General features: G+C 31.5%; 1 non-coding gene and 1 pseudogene across 1 annotated transcript; both read left to right on the forward strand.

Annotated features, from left to right (window-relative positions):
- The first annotated feature begins 1,655 nt into the window (after nucleotides 1-1,655).
- Nucleotides 1,656-20,838, forward strand: LOC141712194 (high affinity nitrate transporter 2.5-like; annotated as a pseudogene).
- Nucleotides 3,366-3,472, forward strand: LOC141683582 (small nucleolar RNA R71). Its single transcript, XR_012560360.1, has one exon. It is a non-coding gene; the product is annotated as a small nucleolar RNA R71 (small nucleolar RNA).
- Nucleotides 20,839-21,730: the final 892 nt, after the last annotated feature.

Below are 21,730 nucleotides of genomic sequence, written 5' to 3' on the forward strand. Positions count from 1 at the left end.
GGGTTCATTCCAATCAGGTGCAGTAATAACAGGTGTTGTAGTCAATCTCTTCTTCAAGCTCTTAAAAACAACTAGACATTCTTCATCGAATTTGAAGGGAACATCCTTCTCTAACAGATTGCACAAGGTTTTAGAGATTTTGGAGAAGTCTTTGATGAATCGCCGATAAAAACCCGCAGAACCAAGAAAACTGCGGACTCCTTTAACTGAGATTGGTGGAGGAAGATTTTCAATAACCCCCACCTTGGCCTTATCCACTTCAAGACCCTTGATAGATACCTTGTTCCCAAGAATGATACCCTGTTGCACCATGAAGTGACATTTTTCCCAGTTGAGCACCAGATTGGTCTCAACACATCTTTTCAGCACCAAACCAAGATTATGCAAGCACTCGTCATACGAAGTCCCAAACACATAGAAGTCATCCATGAATACCTCCACATTAGTGCCAATCATAATATGTCCATCATGCATCTCTGAAAAGTAGCGGGTGCACCACAAAGTCTGAAAGAAACTCGATGGAAAGTGAAAGTGCCAAAAGGGCAAGTAAAGTGGTCTTCTCTTGATCTTCTGGGGCAATGCAAATATGATTATAGCCCGAACACCCATCTAGAAGATAATAATACTCATGGCCAGCCAACCTGTCAAGCATTTGATCAATGAATGAAGGAGGAAAGTGATTCTTCCTGGTGGCTTTATTCAACTTTCAATAATCCATGCATACTCTCCACCCTGTGACTGTCCGAGTAGGAATGAGCTCGTTCTTCTCATTAGCAACAACTATAATGCCTTCTTTCTTAGGCATACACTGCACTGGGCTCACCCATGAACTGTCAGAAATCAGATAGATGATCCCTACATCCAGCCATTTAAGAATTTCCTTCTTCACAACCTTTTTCATGATATGATTGAGTCTTCTCTGTTGTTCAACTGTTGGCTTACTTCCTTCCTCAAGTAGAATTTTATGCATGCAGTTATAAGGGCTAATTCCCTTAATATCTGCTATAGTCCAACTAATCGCTGATTTAAACTTTCTCAGAACTCGCAAAAGTTTATCTTCATCACTACCTAAAAGGTCAGATGCAATAATAACATGCAAAGTAGATGCATCACCTAAAAAAGCAAACCTCAAGTGATCAGGAAGTGGTTTTAGCTCAAGTGTGGGAGCTTCCTCAATAGAAGGCTTAAGACGCTCCTAAGAATTTTTAAGCTTTGATAATCCAAGAGACTCGAATGGCAAGTCCGCTCTCCTTTTCCATGACAAAGCATTCAAATACTGCATCTGCTCTGCCCACTCTTCATCTTCACTATCAGATTCCCCTGCTAAGGCTCTCTCTAAGGCATCAGTCCTTAGCAATTTATCAATCTCTGAAGTCACTATAGAGTCAACCAAATTTACTTTAAAGCACTCATCTTCATCAGTAAGGAATTTCATTGCATTGAAGACATTGAAAGTCACATCTTGACCCTGAACTCTCATAGTAAGCTCACCCTTCTGCACATCGATCAGAGTTCGGCCTGTAACTAAGAATGGTCTCCCCATGATGATGGGAATCTTCTTATCTCCCTCGAAGTCCAGAATGACAAAATCAGCAGGGAAGATGAGTTTATCCACCTTAACCAAGATATCCTTCACTACTCTTCGTGGATAAGTGATGGAACAGTCAGCCAGTTGCAAGGACATGTTTACAGGTTTTGGATCAGGCAGACCAAGTTTCTTGAAACCGGACAAGGGCATCAGATTGATGCTAGATCCCAAGTCACACAAACACTTGTCGAAAGAAAGATTGCCAATGGTACAAGGTATCGCGAAGCTTCCTGGATCTTTAAGCTTAGATGGAAGTTTCTGTTGCAGCACAACACTGCACTCTTTCGTTAGCGCAATGGTTTCCAACTCTTCAAGTTTTAGCTTCCGAGATAGAATACCCTTTATGAACTTAGCATAGCTTGGCATTTGTTCTAGAGCTTCCGCAAAAGGTATGTTAATGTGCAACTTCCTGAAAACCTCCAAAGACTTAGTAAATTGCTTGTCGAACTTCTGCTTCTGAAGCCTTTTAAGATATGGAGGTGGAGGATATACTTGTTTGTCTTATTAAAATTGATAAATAAATATTATATTTATATAATATAAAATTCTAAAATTAATATTCATGTAACATATGTATATATATAATTATATATTATAAAGTGAAGTACTGAACTAATAAAAAAAAGTTATAGTGGTTCACTTTTTACTAAATTTTTCTGGCAACTTCTATAGTTTAAGCCTTGTTTTTTAGTTCTGTAACTGTTGATATGCACTGTCGAATAAGCATACAACAAATATAATCAGAAAATTATGTCATCAACTGTTATAAAGCTATTTTATTATAAACTTTGTAATTTCTTATTTGGCAACAAATGTATTTTATAATTTATTTACTTCAAAATTCTAATAATTATATTTGTATTTTTAATTTTGAGTGATGCGGTTTTAAAACCGAAACCGATCCGATTAAAACCGAACTGAGGTTTTTCAAATCGAAACCGAACCGACGGTTTCGGTTCTCAATTTTAAAAACCAAGGACATGAGGTTTCGGTTTCGGTTTTGGCCAAAAACCGCCCCGAACCAAACCGCGCTCCACCCTACTTGGAAGAGTTCCTTGTGGTCGGTTTAATAAGGCGTTAGCAATCTACCCTAATTGATTCTCCAGAGTCTTAATCGAAACCGCTTGGCTTTTGCACATAAGCCTCAACTCCTCCAATTCAGATTTTCTATTCGAAGATGGATTGACACCTCCATGAGATTGTTGTTGCACTCCCTGTGGCTGAAATTGTTGCCTTGGTGCGAACTGTTGCTGAAAACTAGGAGGATTGAATTGCTTGTTTCTAAACTGCTGGTATGGTTGTTGTGGCTGTTGCATACCACCCTGATTATTTCTCCAGCTAAAGTTAGGATGATTGCGGTTGTTAGGATGATAAGTGGCAAGAACTGGTTGCTGCGACCTCTGAAAGTTGCTCACAAACTGAGCTGACTCACTAGATATAGTACATTGCTCCATCGCATGTGATCCTGCACAAAGCTCACAAACACTCATTATCCAGTTGAACACCATAGTTGGTCAGAGAATCGACCTTCATAGTCAACGCCTTTAGCTGAGCAGCGATAGCCGTACCTGTATCCACCTCCAAAATTCCTGCTACCTTGCCTTGTGGTAGCCTCTGAGTTAGATTATGATATTCATTCACTGCCATCATCTCAATTAGCTCATAAGCTTCCTCATAGCTCTTAGCCCATAAGGCTCCACATGATGCTGCATCGAGCATAGGTCTTGACTGTGCTCCCAAACCATTATAAAAGCAATTGATCACCATCCAGTCAGTCATTCCATGATGAGGACACTTCCTAAGCATCTCCTTATAATGCTCCCAAGCTTTACATAAAGATTCTCCCGATTGCTGCACGAACTGATTAAGAGCATTCCTGATTGCAACTGTTTTTGCCATATGGAAGAATTTAGTAAGAAATTTCTGAGCAAGATCCTCCCAAGTCGCAATAGAACAGTTGGTAGAGAGTGCAACCAACTCTTAGCTTTATTCCTCAGAGAGAATGGAAAAAGTCTCAGTTTCATAGCATCTTCAGAAACATTATCAAATTTGAAGGTGTCACTGATCTCGATGAAATCCCTAATGTGCATATGGGATTTTCCGTTAGAGAACCCCCAAACTGGACTGAATTATGTACCATTTGAATTGTGTCAGGCTTGATCTCTAAGGTATTAGCTGCGATAGCTGGCATGAAAATGCTAGATTGAATGTCATTGATCTTTGGTTGAGAATAATCCATCAACGCTTTTGTTGCTGCTATTGGTTCTCTCATTGTAATCAAAACTTCTTCTTTAACTTTTTCAATTTCTTCGAAAACTTCTTTTTCCTCTTCTACAACTTCGTATAGTGTTTCCTTACGAGATTAAGAATGTGTTCGTATACACGCTCTCTAGAGTACCTGAACACAACAAAGTAACCATAGTAAGTACAGTAATCCGAGTCAGTGAACTTTAACGACCACTATTGTCAAGCACATAAACTAAAAATTAAGACCGAGTCCCCGGCGGCAGCGCCAAAAACTTGTTCACACTAAAACACACGTGAAAATACACGCAAGCGTCCGCGATCACAAGTAGTATAAGATTAAGTCAAGTTCGTTCCCACATAGACCGGTTTAGGTTAAGTTTAGATTATGCACTTATGCAACAATATATGATTATCGTTCACAACTAAGATAAGTAACAAATTGAGTTGATTAACTACTTAAGAGATTATACTAGCATGCATTAACTAAGAGATTAAAAGTGAATTACTTATATAAGAATAAAACATGGGATTCTTACTTTATTAAGTACTTCATTCAAAGTTTATGTCCTTATCAATGGTATGCGATGGTGATGATAACTAATGAGATAACACGAAATTAGTATACGCTATCTTTCGGTATACGTATACCCTACTACCGAGCATCCACAATCAAGATAGAATCCAAATAGACACCAATTATACTTAGACCCTATATGTCTATAAGATTTGAAAACATAACAGTTTAAGAACAAGTTATCTATTATGATTACATAGGGTGTGTAAGATGGTTAAAATTACTCCATGAATTATGCATGTCAATTCATACATAAACCTATGCTAGCATGGCAAATTCTAAACCTATATATTCATTGTCGCTTTAATAGAGCTTAACAAACAATCTTAGATGTTAGCTACGCATCAAAGACGAATAAGCACAACCAAACTAGGAAATCATGAATCACCACACACTAAAGATGTAAAATAATCAACTATTGAAATCCAAAAATAAATCCTCTAGAACCCCATGACAACAATTAGTTCATGATCGAACACATCGTCACCACGTGTTCGAATGAAAACATGATACTAAATAAGTTTAGAATACTACGAGATAATATAAAAGTACTATGGTTTAGAACAAATAAAAAACAAGCGTCCAAAAGTATCGCCTAATTTGAAGAATACAAAAGAATGAACTAATTCTTCTTCTCCTTAGTTGTCTTGTATGCTCAAGGTCTTCTTAATGTTCTCCCTGGCTTCCTTTTTTTAAAAAATGTCTTCTTATCTTTATATATAAGCCCCAGGATCACCCGGACTCTCCAAATAACCAAATCAGAGTAGAAACATAATTCTACAGCTTTCAACTGGTGCGGGCGCACGAGACTAGAGCGCAGGCGCGCTCTCTCTATCAACATGGGAGCGGACGCGCCTGCTCTTTGGAAAAATTCCTGCATTTTGATAATTTTTGCTCTGATCTTCGTGCAATATTCCGCAACTCCATTCCTAACCTCTTATTAGCATAAAATCATTTGAAAGCTCAATTCCACCTTCGACTAGTGCCCTGAAACAACTAACCACCAAACACATCAAAAATACCAAATACTTGAGTCCAAAATACCAATTTAAGCTGATATGAAGCGTTCCAAGTGGATATAAATTCCACTTATCAGTTTCATCATAATCACATTGTCGATTGTAAGGCCAACTCTCTGAGGGAGTCTGTATTGGCTTTAACGGATAGTAGAATGGCTTATCTTTGATTTTTTTAAGGATTTTCTCCCTTCTTATCTGTTCTTTCATTTCTTCCAACCTCTTCTTTCTCTTGCTTCTGTCTCTTTCTGACTGCTTTGATCTTTTTGGTGCTTCTTCCCTTTAGCTTCGATTCGGTCAAAGAGATATCTTCGGGATTGTTGAGAGTACCCAGACTCTTCCGGTTCCTCTTCTTGTTCAGCTTCCTCTTGAGCATGGGCCTGCTCATCCCTCTATAGCCAGATTGCTTCATCTACTTCATCACTAGTCAGGTTGGCCATGTATTCCTCTGTCACTGAAACATTGGTGTACTTGTATTGGTTCAGCTCGATCAAATTTCTAGCATCCCGGGTTGTTACTACCCTTTCCATGATTGGGGTGTGTGTCAATGCTTGTTCGTGGATGGTGTCTTGGTCAGCTCCAGGGTCCCGTACCTGTGAATGGTCCTGGTCCTGGATATCGGCAGAGGGTCTCCCAACCGTACTCTTCCCTGCACTTGCTATTGTCTCAAGTGTACAAACAACAACTGACCAAAATTTCAAGCTAAAAAAGTAGATATAAGGTTGTTTTTCAAAAATAGCAAAAATTACCCAGAACAACAGCAAACAAACTTTCTGGGTTTTACTAACAATATTGCGGAATAAGTTTAACTGGGTCTATAACACGAAGACAGTATGCAAGCTAAAGAAGATATGAGTTCTAAAACAATCAAAACTATTAATAGCACACACAAACGTGGCTTAAAAATGAACAAAACCGGGCTCACACAAACGTCGCCTAAAATGACGAGCACACACAAATGTGGCTTAAATAAATAATATTCATGGTTATGAGAGAGCTAGGTTGCTTGTGTTCTTAAAGGCTAAAGAAATGGACTCCTCTAAGAGTTTACTGATGGAGGTGAATCCAGGGGCACCGGGACCCTAGAATAGAGAGCCCCTCCTTCTAGCGCAAATGATTCGGTGTGCGGGGTTGCTCTTTCCGACGCCTATCCTAGACCCTTCTCGCGGTTGCGATGTAGCTGTCGTGGGGTGTCTGCAAAACAACACCAGAGGGGGGTTTGAGCCCTGCGGCGCCTCTGGTGTGAGAGTAAGAACTCGCTTGGGGAAGATGAAGATAAATAGGGATGCAAGGTGGCTGTGTGTGTATATTTATGTGTAAGAGAACGTAACCCCTAAATCCCTTCCCTTTGGGGTATATATAGTCCGAAGGTAGGGTTTAGGGGTGTACCTTTATATCAGGGTTGTTCGTTGTTTAAAAACATTATTTTAAAAACACTGATCTCAAGGACTTATTTAAGAAAATTAGTTATTAGTTCATCTTTTTGTGGTTGTTTATTCTAGTTTGTGTTCCTCTTGTAAAATGAGTTACTCATACGTACTATCTACCATTAGGTTGTTAGTAGCTAGGCAGGTAGGATCATACTCTTTGTCGGTCATTTTATTTTTGTTATTGTCTTCCTTGATAGATTAGTAACATTTTTTTAAATAATCTTCTGTCAAACAGTTTAATTGTTATGCAGATATGATTACGCACTAGGTAAAGCATTGTCCGATCCTTTGTTTGTTAAATTTGCAGTACTGACTTAATCTCGTTTAGACTAGTAACTAGTTCTTCATAAAGTTGTTCAATTTCTATTATTGCATTTCCTAATTTCTGATGAAGTTAGTTACTAGTTCTTCGTGTGTTATCTACTGGAGCGTTGTTGGTTATAGTTGACTAGGCGTTAACTGAGTACATCATATGAGAGTAATTACTAGTTCTTACTATTTTTTTACTAGAGTGTTGTTGTGCAAAATTGTCTAGAAATTATGTTAGCGCATTACGTAAGCATAATTATTAGTTCTTATCATTTTCTACTAAAGCGTTGTTGGGCAAATGTGACTAGGAATTATATAAGCGCATTGTTGCTGAAGATAAGTTACCTATTAGTTCTTACTATTTTGTACTAGAGTGTTGTTGGGCATTATATGAGTGCATTGTCGCGAATATACAATTACTTACTAGTTCTTACTATTTTCTACTAGAGTATTGTTGGGTAAAGATGACTAGCCATTATAGGGGCATTATATGAGTGCATTGTCGCGAAGATACAATTACTTACTAGTTCTTACTATTTTCTACTAGAGTATTGTTGGGTAAAGATGACTAGCCATTATATGAGCGTATTATCGCCGAAGATACAGTTACTTACTAGTTTTTACAATTTCATAACCTTTATTAATAAGCGAAACCTCTTTTTAAGTTGTACTTAGGTTTAATTTATTTTTTGGTTCCACCACCTTTTGGTTTCACCTTTTATGTTATTTTATCATTTTTGATTCCTATATGACTTATAATTTTATATGCATTATTTTTACCCATTTTTTGAATTTTATAAGTCATACTTATTTATTATTTTTATAGGTTTGGATCTTATTTTTAATTATGTTTTAAAATAAATAGGTTCATAAATTGGCCCAATTAAATAGATTTCGAGAACTATAAACCCCGACCAAGTAAATAGGTCATGTGTTTAAATTGAAATATTTTAATTTAGAATTTTTTAATTTGTTGATGGAATTCCATTTTAATAATATGATATGGATATTATAGAAACTATATTTTGATTTCACCATTGAAAATTATAAAGTTGTTCAAACTGTAATATGATTACAGTTTTATTTTCGTAAAATTCTAAATTATTTCTTGATATGGTATTTCATTTTATCTTAGTACGGTTATGCCGTATTTTGATTTCACCCACAGATTTCTCTTTCAGATTTCTCTTTCATAGAGTTTTATGTTGGTTTTTAACAAAATATAGATTATTGGAATCATATAATAATTACGATATTTCTATTTTTCGTAGAATTATTTTTCATTTTTTATTAAAATAATAAAATAGAATCATTTATACATCTATCTATACTATATTATAATAGACGAAACATTAAAAAATTGGTAATAGGTCAGTCGGTACTTGCTGAATTTACTTAATTTCCCTTACTTTATTATTCATGTTATTTTTTACTTTATTACCCTTATTAATTTATACTAATTTATATTAAAGTATATTTTAATTAATATTGAAGTATATCTTAATTGTCAGAATCGATTTTAAGCCAAATATATAAATATAAGATGAAATAATTACAGTAAAATATACTTATGATACCGGATCCATGCAGAATGGGAATAGAGGATGATGGTTGAAACTTCAGCCTCAGCCCAACCCCATTATCTTTTCCCCCTTATAAACCCCGCAACCATGATTTGTGAAAAAAATATTAAATTATTATTATTTAAAAGTTATTATTATGGGGCCTATTTGATTATTATTAGTATGGGGCCTAATCTATACTTCTTTACTATCGATACTTTTATACATATTTTACTATTTACTCTAAAAAATTAAAAATTCGCTTGTTAATCGTATGACCGTGTATTCACATGTTATGTAGATACAAATAATATTAAATATGCATGAAGGTCTCGGGTGAAGCAAAATCATAACTACTATTCAATCGGGTCAAAATAAATTACACTATTGAACCGTCTAAAAAAAATTAAATCAAAAGATAATTCGTTGGTATGTATAATGGCCCGTGAAAAAAATCAAATAATAAACATTATCCATTCATGCTTAAACAAAATTATATTATTGATGTGCGAGCTAAAATAATAAATAAAAAATTAAGTATAGTTAACTGAATTTGCTGCAACGGGTTAAAACAAAATAAATAAAAATATTACTGACACAGGTAAAAATATTGTATGACTGAACTAGGCTAAACCAAAATTAAAAGTGAAAGATTATTCACGATAAATAGACATCGAGATAAAAAATATCTATACAACTCATATGGGTTAAAACAAAATAATATCAACATGGACTAAAATAAAGTTCAAAACAAATTAAATATAATTACTTGAATTTGGTTGATTTAACGAACTTATATAATTACAGATTTTTTACTTATATTTTAAAGACGAAATATTGAAAATTTAGTTGGTAGTCGACTAATCAAATGTTATATAAATACAAATAGGATAAAATATGTATAATGGTCTCGGTCCAAATAAAATTATATACACTATTCACCCTGCTCAATACTATATTATAATAGACGAACCATTAAAAATTTGGTAGTTGATCGGTTGGTACTAGCTGAAATTATGAAATTAGCCTTACTTTATTATTTTTTCATTAAAATATGAAAATTGATTAAAAATGTATTATCTCTTCAATATATAAAAAGAAAAATAGAGGCAAATTGAGTCATTTTAATGGTTGTAAAATTACGATTTTACCCTTTTATGTTAAAAATTTATAAAATGTCATCCTTGCACAATTTTAGGTAAAAATAAGTAGAAATAATGTATCACCTAAAAATCGAACCCTTTACCTTATCAATTTTGTGTTGCTACTATACATGCTACATAACTGTTTGAATTCATTTTAATATTCTTATTAGATAAATCATATTCTCTCTTTTTATCAAATTCTCTTTTTATAAATTTAATTTTTTAGTAAATCAAATACTGATTTATATTATCTATTTATGTCACTCCGTTTTTTTTAATTTAGTTATTATAGTCTTCAGTTATATATTAAAAGGGGACTATAGGCAAATTGAGACAATAAAATAGGCTAAAAAGTTACCATTTTACCCTTGTATACCAAAAATTTTGAAAAATGACATTCTAATATAATTGTGCTAAAATAAGAAAATTATGTGGATTATGTTGATACTTAGAATCGAACACCTATCATCCTACAAGGAAACTGATCTCATAACCAATATGATACAAAGATCTTTAAGTTTATTTTACATTTTTATTAAATAAAGCACATCATCTCTTTCTGTCCTAATTTCTTATATTATTTTAACTTTGAGCAAATAAAATGTTGATTATATTTTTATATAATTCCTTTTTTTTTCAATTTTCATAGTTTTATATATAATTATAAATTCAATCATCTTTTATAAATTTTATTACCCTTAAATTATTTTTGATTAAATAATGCTAAATATATTTTTAATTATTATAATATCATTATATGTACTTTATTTAAATTAGTCATATTACTAATAAGGGTGTAAAGTGGGGTGAAACGTAACAAATTCATGCTCAAGAATGAGATCATTTTAATTTGTAATGTCTAAATTTGAATTTGATATAATTTGATTCAAATATAATGTAGTCCGGATATTATAAATCAGATTTAAACCGAATTTGAGCATTATTATATAATTTCTCATACTAACCAAATAGTATGTGATGCCTCATATACTTGGCAAATATTATCTAATAATATAAGGTATGATTTTTATTTAAGGTATTGATAACTAACAACCTGAAAATTTTGAATTTTTTACCACCTAGCAATAACATCAAAACTTTCTACAAAAATTTAACAAACAAATATTGAAAAACGCAAATAAATAGTTTATAATAAATGACCATTGATTATATATATTAAATTATATAACAAAAAATGTACAACCCAATTACGGTACGTTCGTCCTATCTATTTCTTATTAATTTTTGTCATAATGTACACTCGCTAAAATGACATGTCGTTATTTATTAATTTTGATATTTATTTCACCCTCACTAATTCAACGGTTTTTTTAAAAAAAAACATTCACACTTCTCAACTTTCTAACTCTACATATTCACCATATTCACCCTAAAAGTGAATAACTAGGTTGAGATTCTGAAACACAAAATATCGCAAACGCAAAAAATATTATCATCGATTAAACATTCTACAGTCTTTTTGTAAATTTAAATAAGCAAAAACTTATAAAATTGGAATGATAAAAAATGTGCTTTTTTCATAACAGATTTTTATAAGATATACTAAACTGAAGCACAAAGTTATATCAATCAATTTGCTAAATGAAATACTAAATACGTTGACAATCAGTGAACTTTTTTTATTTATATTACATATACATTATTTTTGTACTTGAAGTAATGTGTGTTTGTGTATTACAGTCAATTCAAATATTATTACATTTGTTTAAAAATTTATTAATAACATAATTAAATAAAATACACAAAGATTCAAAAAAATAACAAAATTTGCAGTAAATTTGAGTTAAAAATTTAGATCTTCAAGTATGATAATACTTTTCTTAGACCAGTGTACGATGAACTTGATATATATAACCGTGTACTTGAGTTCATCCAGACCTGATGTTATGTGAAATAAACGAGGGTCAAGTGGTAAATTTTGAAAAGAATATTAATATTTATCAAGCGGTCATTAAAGATGTATATAAATATTACCTCATGGAACTAACTGATATTTTATACATAGTTAAACAAAGTGAGATAACTCCAAGAATGACTATTAGGGTGCTCGCGGGTCGAGTTGGGCGGATTACTTGTAAAGCCCTAAGTCAACCCATTTAATTTGATTTTGATAATTTTTAACCAAACTAAAACTCGGATTAAATTCTATCGAGTTGGGGCCATTAGAAGTTGAGTTCAGTTGGGTCGTTCAGAATAAAAAAATATTATATATGTGTACAACAATGTTAAGATAAAAGAAAGCAGGCTTGATGGATCTTTTTAAGTACAAGTTTTTACTATGATACATATTATACTCACATAGAGTCCTTTTGATCAAGTTCCAACATGAATACCGTCAAAAGTATATATAATATTAGTTAAAGTAAGTTTGTATGCCAATTTAACAAAATAAAAATTTGGCTATGTACAGTTGCATTTAGATGCCGTTTTCAAGTAGAAAGTTACTTTCATCTACCACAATGATGTCAACTGTTAATCATGTTACGAGAGGTTGAATAAAAAGATTCAACTCAAATCATATTATTACAAGTAGAGTAGCAGGTCGCGTTGGAATGGGTGGATTACACACAAAATCCTAACCAAACTCATTAATTCGATTTTATTCATTTTTAACTAGATTAAAGTTCAGTTAAATTTTTTGGATTGGGTTAGGGTCGGTTCGGGTCAGTTCAGTAGGTTATTGTATAAAATTATAAAATTTTGTAATATGTCTTTACGCGGTCAAATTTTATATTTTACAAATATACTATATTTATACTAAAATCACATGAGTATATGTGCGACCAGGTCAAACATGACTATTATACATTTAAATAATAATTTATACGTACTAAATTGTTTAATTTAATAACACTGATTTAAAGTCATTTGAATCTAAAATATTTTTTTACCAAATTTGAATTTATTCTATGTCTTTTGTGGTATTGATATATATTTAAATTTTATGAAATAAAATCTAACAAAAAAATTGATCCATAAGAAGCATATATGATATTACAAAATTAATATACAATATAAGATAAAGCAAAAAAAGCATTTTCCCATTTTCTAATTATAAAATTATTTTAATATATATAATTTTATTCGAGAAATTATTTATATATATATACATGCCTATGCCTCGCATGGGCTTTTACGCTGGTAATTGATATATTAAAACACACTCCTTTGCAATGCACATAAGATATGACTCTAAAAACATCTCAATTCTCTTGCATCTAAAAACACACTCCTTTGCAATGCACATAAGATATGACTCCTTACATTATTTTAAAAGTGTTATTATATATTTATTTAATAAATCTTATCTAATTAAAAAACTATTTTAATGGCATTATTATATGATTATTTTATAAACCTAATCAATTAAAAACTCAACTATTTTATTTATTTATACTATTATATTAAAATTAAAATATTGAGACAATCACACATATTCATTTATTTAGGCTTAAACAAAATTAAACATATTGATACGGGATAAAACATAAAATAAAACTAAACTAATTACGCTTAATTATATTAAAAACAAAATATTGAAATTAATAACCTTTATTAATAAGCGAAACCTCTTTTTAAGGGGTACTTTATTTTCACTTATTTTTTGGTTCCGCCACCTTTTGATTTCACCTCTTATGATTCACTATATAACTTTAAGTGTATTTTTTTATCCTTTTTGATGCCTATAGACTTATAATTCAATATGTATTATTTTTACCCATTTTTTAAATTTTATAAACCATGCTTTTGGGAACCATTTTTAAGAGGTACTTTGGTTTCACCCCTTTTCGGTTTCACGAACTTTTGGTTTCACCCCTTTTTAAATCTTACTATAGCTCTAAATATAACATTTTTTTCTATATGAATTATAATTCTATATGTGCAAAATTAAAATATCCAGTATTTGAGGAGAAATACCCGAAATACCATTTGACGGGATGTTCCGCCCAAACACGCATATGAAGGATGCGTATTCAAACTTTAAAAATTAATAAAGAATATACATGTTCAACATGCGCATTCACATTTTATTTTTTGAATACGCATGTTAAACATGCACATTCTACTAAAAATCAAAAGTAACAAAAGTGAATATGCATGTTCAACATGCGTATTCTTTAGTAAGTTTTAAAAGCTTGAACCGCATTCGGTATTTTGGGCGGTTCTCGCGCATCTGAGTATTTTGGAAGGTTGAATTCCAAAAGTGGTGTGTTTTGGGTATTCCTTTTTTTATTCTTATATACCACATATGTATATTGTTCTTATATAAACAAAATTGTATATATATTATAATTTTTAGATTCATACCTATAAAATTATGTTTTTACACCAAATACAAATTTATACATACATAAAAAATATTTTATTAGAAAACATATGCGAACACAAACTATGTAAGAACACAAATCCAGTTAATAATAAGAAATCTAATATGCAATTAATTAGTAATGTTGATAAAATATTTTGTTAAATATTAATTATGTCTTTTTGAAAGATAGACACATAATAATGTCGAGTTTATTGTTCTAATAAAATTTGAGTTAATGAAAACTACATATAATTTCAAAAGAATAATTACAATAATCGTACAATTTTATTTATTATATATTTTAAATTACATTTATAATAAATTTTTATAATCATAATTATATATTGATATTTTGATCGCGGCTCGTACTTCGCACGGGTTATCAACTAATCTACTATATATCTAATACAGCAACATGGGGGTTCGCTGAGCAAATTTAATCATAAATACAATAATTAATATCCATACAATATTTATTTTAACCATTAATGTTCATTCATTATTTAATCATAAATACAGTAATTAATGAGCAAATTTAATCATAAATATAATAGTTAATATCCATACAATATTTGTTTTAACCATTATCCTCATTCATTATTTAATCATAAATACAGTAATTAATATCCATACATTATTTGTTTTAATCATTAATGCTCATTCATTATTATATAATTAATACAGATTCATTCATGTAATTTTTATTAACTCAATTAAAACATCATTAATATGCAAGTCATTAAAAATAATTTCTTCATAAAATTTACATACTCTATTAAAAAAAATTAGTATAAAAAATTTAAATGATAACCATTGCATAAGAATTCATATAATACATAAGTTATCACATCATTAACTTATTAATATCGATTAGTTGTTGCATACTTAATATATATTTATTTATAACTAATTATTATAGAGATACATGCATGCATCATATAATACATAAGTTATCCCATAATTGACTTCCTAATATAGATTAATAATTGCATACTTAATATATATATATATATATATATTCATTTATAACAAATTATTATAGAAATACATGCACGCATGTATACATACATACATCCAAACATATGTACGTATGTACGTATATATGTATATATATAATAATTTAGTTAGAGATGTTATATTTTCAGAGCAGTTTCTTAATTATCAGAGCAAGACAATAAAAATATTATATTATCCTCAGTTTATTTTTCTATTTGGCATGGCGTAGTATTGTCTTATCCTTTTTATTTGCTCCGAAAATTAAAAACCTGATCTTCAAATGAAATTTCCCTTAAATTTCCCTTTTAGTTAATGATTCAAAATTTTTTTATCTACGAAAATTGTCCTTATTTTTAACGTAAGTTAAATTCTAAACACGTGAATACATACATTATTAATTATCAAATTAATAATATAAATAAGTGAATTTTAAATATAAAGTAAAAATAAATATTAATAGTAATAGTAATAATTTTAAATTTCATTAAAAAGAAAAAATATTTCATTTTAATAGCAGGTCTATAAAACATATATATTAAAAATTCTAATAATAATAATAATTATTATTATTATTTATATTATAGTAATAATAATTATATTATTATTATTATTATAACAAAATAAACAATATTAATACATGAGAAACTTGAGTACAAAATCATGTTATTTATAAAAAGTGGTAGTACATTTAAATTATAATAAATTTAATTTTACAAAATATTATTGTTCGGCATTAATTTTAATGATATTTTCACAGCCTACCACTAACCTTTAATGTGTTGACTAGCATATACCATATTTATCACATTAACACTAATATTTAGATCTATTATAAACATTTGCGAATTAAATATTACAAACAAATGAACTAGATAAACTTATATATTAAATATGATTATGTGCATCACAACCATTTATACCTCTAACTGAATATATATTTATATCTAACCAAGTCATACTTTAAGTATTATATTTTTGTATTTACACAAAAATAAATAAATTAAGGGCTTTTATATATATATATACATATATATATAAATACACACACATATATATGTATATGTATGTGTGAATTTATGTAAAAAAACCTTTAACTTATGGTCTTCATAATTCATAAAATATATGATAATGTTGGTTTATATTGGTATTTAACTGCGTCATTATGGCATGAACAATCTTGGTAAAGTTTACATATGAAATACAACCAGAAAGCGCCTAGTATGCCGAGAGATGTGGATTTATTAATATTTTTTGAGAGAGGAGAAAGAGTTACCGAGGTCGGAAATTAAAATTGAAGAATACTAAAATTCAAATAACAATTATAAAACAAAATCTTATGTAAACAAACAACTATATTATGTAAAATTACTAAAATTTCTAAAAAACTTCCATGATCATTCTTAACGGTAAAAAACAAGAAATGCAACTACAAGTCTCTACGTCAATTGTAGATCAACACTATTGCACCAATGTCATCACAATAAAAATCTACTCATATACACAAATAAATCCATCATCATTTGGAGGGGGGACAATGAAATATTATCAACAAGAATAACTAAAATAATATCGATTCGCCCAATTTAGAGCATGCCCGTGCATTGCACGGGTTATAGAGCTAGTTGTTATTAATAAGAGAAATCGTCTTTTTTAAAGGGTACTTTGGTTTCACCCCTTTTGGGTTTCACAAAATTCAGGTTTTTCACCCCTTTTTAAATCGTACTTTACCTCTAAATATATCAATTATATTTTTTTTACTCTTATATCAATATGACTTAAAATTCTATATGTAATATTTTACCCCTTTTTTGATTCTTATATATCACATATTCATATTGTTTTTATATAAACGGAATTGAATTTATATCGTAATTTCTAGATTCATACCTATTGAATTCTATTTTAGCACCAAATGCAAATTTATACAAACATAAAGAATATTTTATTAGAAAAAAATATGCGATCACAAACTATATAAAACACAAATCTAACTAATAATAAAAAATCTAATATGCAATTACTTAGTAATGTTGATTTAATATTTTGTTAAATTATCCATTAATCGTGTTTCGATTAAAATGTTAGTTATGTCTTTTCAAACAACATATAAATTATAACGTTGATTTTGTTGTTCAAATAAGATTTGAGTTAATGAAAAATACATATAATTTGCCCGAAAGGGTTGGCTCAGTTGGTTGAAAAGGGGATAACTATCCTCTTGGTCACAGGTTTGAATCCCACAGGAGGAGAATTTATTATTATGTCTCCTGAGTCAGAGCTTGTCGCTTAAATGCGGGTTCCCTATAATAAAAAAATACATATAATTTTAAAAGAAAAATTGCAATAACCGTACAATTTTATTTATTATATATACTTATATTGATATTTTGATCTGTGCCCGTGCGAAGTTATCAACCAGTTTCCACTAGAGTGTTGTTAGGCAAAAGTGATTAAGCTTTATATAAGCGGTGAGCGTAGTTACCAGTTCTTACTATTTTCTACCAGAGTGTTGTTGGGAAAATGTGACTAGTATTATATGAGTGCAGTATATGAGTGCCGCCGAAGAAACAATTACTTACTAGTTCTTATCCAATATCCGGTTGTTCGCCTAAAATATATTGTTTGTCGAAAATATAATTATAGTCACTAATTCTTACAATATTCTTACAATATGAGTAGTTTTTGCAAGAATTATAATGGGAACTTTATGCGACTTATTTGGACCCCGTGTTGCTTCAGCAACACTTATGCTCCTTACAACACCAGCAGTTTACTGCAGTGTCAACTCAATACTGGATGAGTTCAATGTTTTCTGCTCCTGTCGTTGGCACTGCTAATGGCTTAACTGGAGGCTGGGGAAACCTTGGTGGTGGGGCAACTCAGATCATAATGCCATATGTGTTTACAATTATTCACCAGATTGGTGCAACTAAATTCACAGCATGGAGAATTGCTTTCTTCATTCCAGCCTTGTTCCAAACCTTGTCCGCCTATTCGGTCTTTTTCTTAGGACAAGACTTGCCTGACGGCAACTTCTCACGACTTGAGAAATCCGGGGATAAGCACAAAGATAAATTCTCAAAAGTGCTCTACCAGGCAATCACAAATTACAGAGGATGGATCTTAGCACTAACTTACGGGTATTGTTTCGGGGTTGAGCTGACAGTGGACAATATAATTGCACAGTATTTTTATGATAGATTCCAGGTTAACCTTCACACTGCAGGAATCATTGCAGCAAGTTTTGGGTTAGCATTTAGCAAACATATTTTGAAGGCAATTAGGAGGTTACATCTCAGATGTCATGGCAGCAAGTTTCGGGATGAGAGGTCGACTATGGACCCTGTTTGTTTTTCAAATTCTTGGAGGCCTCTTTTGTGTTCTCTTGGGAAGATTGGGATCTTTAAGTGCATCCATTACTGTGATGCTGGTATTCTCTGTATTTGCTCAAGCTTCATGCGGTCTAACATATGGAGTAGTTCCTTTTGTTTCGAGAAGGTATCTTCTTCCAGAAGCACACGTAAATTTATATATTCTATCTTATTTGTGAACTTAAAACAAGGATACTTAATCCCATCCTCTATAGGAACCGCATGACCTGATAAAAACATATTGAACACTTTTCCCATCGTCTACCTTCCATGAAATTAATCCCTACTCTGTAATTGTTACTATATTTAGTTGTGTTGATTAATCGTAATTACTACATCCCCATAATGATTTTAAAAAACGCTGATCTCATGGCCTTATTTAAGAAAATGAGTTATCAGTTCATCTTTTTGTGGTTGTTTATTCTAGTCTGTGTTCCTCTTGTAAAACACGTACTATCTACCATTAGGTTGTTTAGTAGCTAGGCAGGTATGATCATACTCTTTGTCAGTCATTTAATTTCTGTTATCCTTTATAGGGTTAGTAACATTTTTGTAAATAATCTTCTGTCAAACAGTTTAATTGTTATGCAGATATGATTACGCACTAGGTAAAGCATTGTCTGATCCTCTGCTTGTTAAATTTGCAGTATTGACTTAATCTCCTTTTAGACTTGTTATACAGTTGCTCAATTTCTATTATTGCCTTTCCTAATTTCTGATGAGTGTTGTTGGTTATAGATGACTAGGTGCGATTGCATTAGTTGAGTGCAGTTATTAGTTCTTACTATTTTCTACTAGAGTGTTGCTGGACAAAGATAACTACGTATACGTATTATATGAGCGTATTGCCGCTGAAAATACAGTTACTTACTAGTTTTTACTATTTTTTTTGTGTTGTTGGGCAAAATTGACTAAACATTACTATTTTCTACTAGAATGTGTTATTGGACGAAGGTGTCTAGGGATTATATGATCGCATTAGGTTAGCATAGTTACTAGTTCTTACTATTTTCTAGCAGAGTGTTGTGGGGAAAAGGTGACTAGGCATTATATGATCGCATTAGATGAGCGTGATTACTAGTTCTTACTATTTTCTACCAGAGCGGTGTTGGGAAAAGATGACCAGGCATTATATGAGCACATTACCGCCGAATATACAATTACTTACTAGTTCTTATCCGTTATCCGGCTGTTCGCCTAAAATACTGTTGTTATTCGCCAAAAAACCGCCGCCGAAAATACAATTACTTACTAGTTCTTATCCATTATCCGGTTGTTCGCCTAAAATACAATTGTTGTTCGCCTGAAAAATATTATCATAGTTACTAGTTCTTACTATTTTCTACAAGAGTGTTATTGGAAAAACTGACTTGTAATTATGTAAGCGCAAAGGTGACTAGGTATTATACAAACACATTGCCGCCAAATATACAATTTCTTACTAGTTCTTATTATTTTCTACTAGAGTGTCGTTGGGCAAAAGTGACTAAGCATTATATGAGTGATGAGCGTAGTTATTATTTCTTATTATGGTTGGGCAAACATGACTAGGCATTATTTGATCGTATTAGGTGAGCATAGTTACTAGTTCTTATTATTTGGAAGAAGGTGACTAGATATTATACAACCGCAATTAGATAAGCGTTCTTACTATTTATTACTAGAGTATTTTGGGAAAAGATGACTAAGCATTATATGAGCGCGGTACATGAGCGCACTAACGCCGAAAATACAATTATTTACGCATTGCCTCCGAAGATACAATTACTTACTAGTTATTATCCATTATCCGGTTGTTCGCCTAAAATACCATTATTGTTGACCGAAAATATAATTATAGTTACTAATTCGTACAATATCCTTATCTGGCTGTTCAACAGGTCACTTGGCGTGATATCAGGGTTGATCGGAGGAGGTGGAAGTGCAGGGGCAGTTTTGACACAAGTAATCTTCTTCAGAGGATCAAGATTCAAAACTGAGACATGTATAACTCTCATGGGCATCATGATTATATGTTGCACTCTTCCAATACTGCTTCTATATTTTCCACAATGGGGAGGTTTGTTTTGGGGTCCGTCATCTAAAGGTATTACGGAAGAGAACTACTACATGTCTGAATGGACCGAAGAGGAACAAGAGAAAGGTTATCACAGAGCAAGCTTAAAATTTGCAGAGAATAAGGTGAAAGAGGTAAAAGGGTGAGTTCTGCTTCCGGGCCTTCAAAGGGAACTCCAGAATCAATCCTACACGCGTAATTCTCAAACTACACTTAAAAATTAGGTAAAGTGTAATATATTAGCACTCCATACATTTTTATCTGCTTGAAAGTTTTCTAGCAAAGTATTATGGTTGGGAAATTTTAGATAGAAGATTCAAGAACGTCATCTCTATTTTTTCTAAGCCATTACGTTGCTACATAACATGACTACTCGCATGCGCTGTAATCACTCTCTATTCACTTAACTGCTTGCTTCTTGTTCTGTCACAGTATGTCTTATTGTATGAGATAAACAGTAACAGCCTGGACAGCTCGATAAGCATAACATCATAATTGCGTAGCAAAATCATGATGACAATAAATTTGAATAAACGAAGAATAATCCAAAAACTAGTAGCTATAAATAGCGATTATCTAAATATAGCCCTGTCTATTGTTCTCTGTATGATGTGTGCACGCTCGCTCTACTCTGTGTTCCGGAAACATCTTGTTACATGTTATGTAACGGTTTGAATTATTGTATAAAACAACCGAGTCAGCGACAATGGTTGTCCCTATAGTTCATTAAGCATACGCCATACGGCCGTATAGCTAGGGGCCATGGGTGAAGTAGAAAATGTAAAGGCATTTCAATGTTTTTCCCCTATTAAATGTTTGAAAAATTTAGATAGAAGCAAGAAGAACATGATCTTTGTTCCATACATCTGCATGTGTTTTCTTCATGGTACTACTTATATCTTGATATGTCATGGTTTGTCTGATTGTATGAGGCAACCAAAACATCCCTACAGTTTGTTAAGCATTAAAGGCAACCAAAACATCCCTACAGTTTGTTAAGCATTAAAAATGTAAATGGAGAGAGAATCTACTGCAACAAGAAACTCGATTAAAGGGGAAAAAAGGAATTAACCTAAGTTTACAAGATCATACAAACAAATCAAAGT

Source organism: Apium graveolens, chromosome 1 (assembly GCF_009905375.1).
Source record: "Apium graveolens cultivar Ventura chromosome 1, ASM990537v1, whole genome shotgun sequence".
NCBI classification, from domain to species: Eukaryota; Viridiplantae; Streptophyta; class Magnoliopsida; order Apiales; family Apiaceae; genus Apium; species Apium graveolens.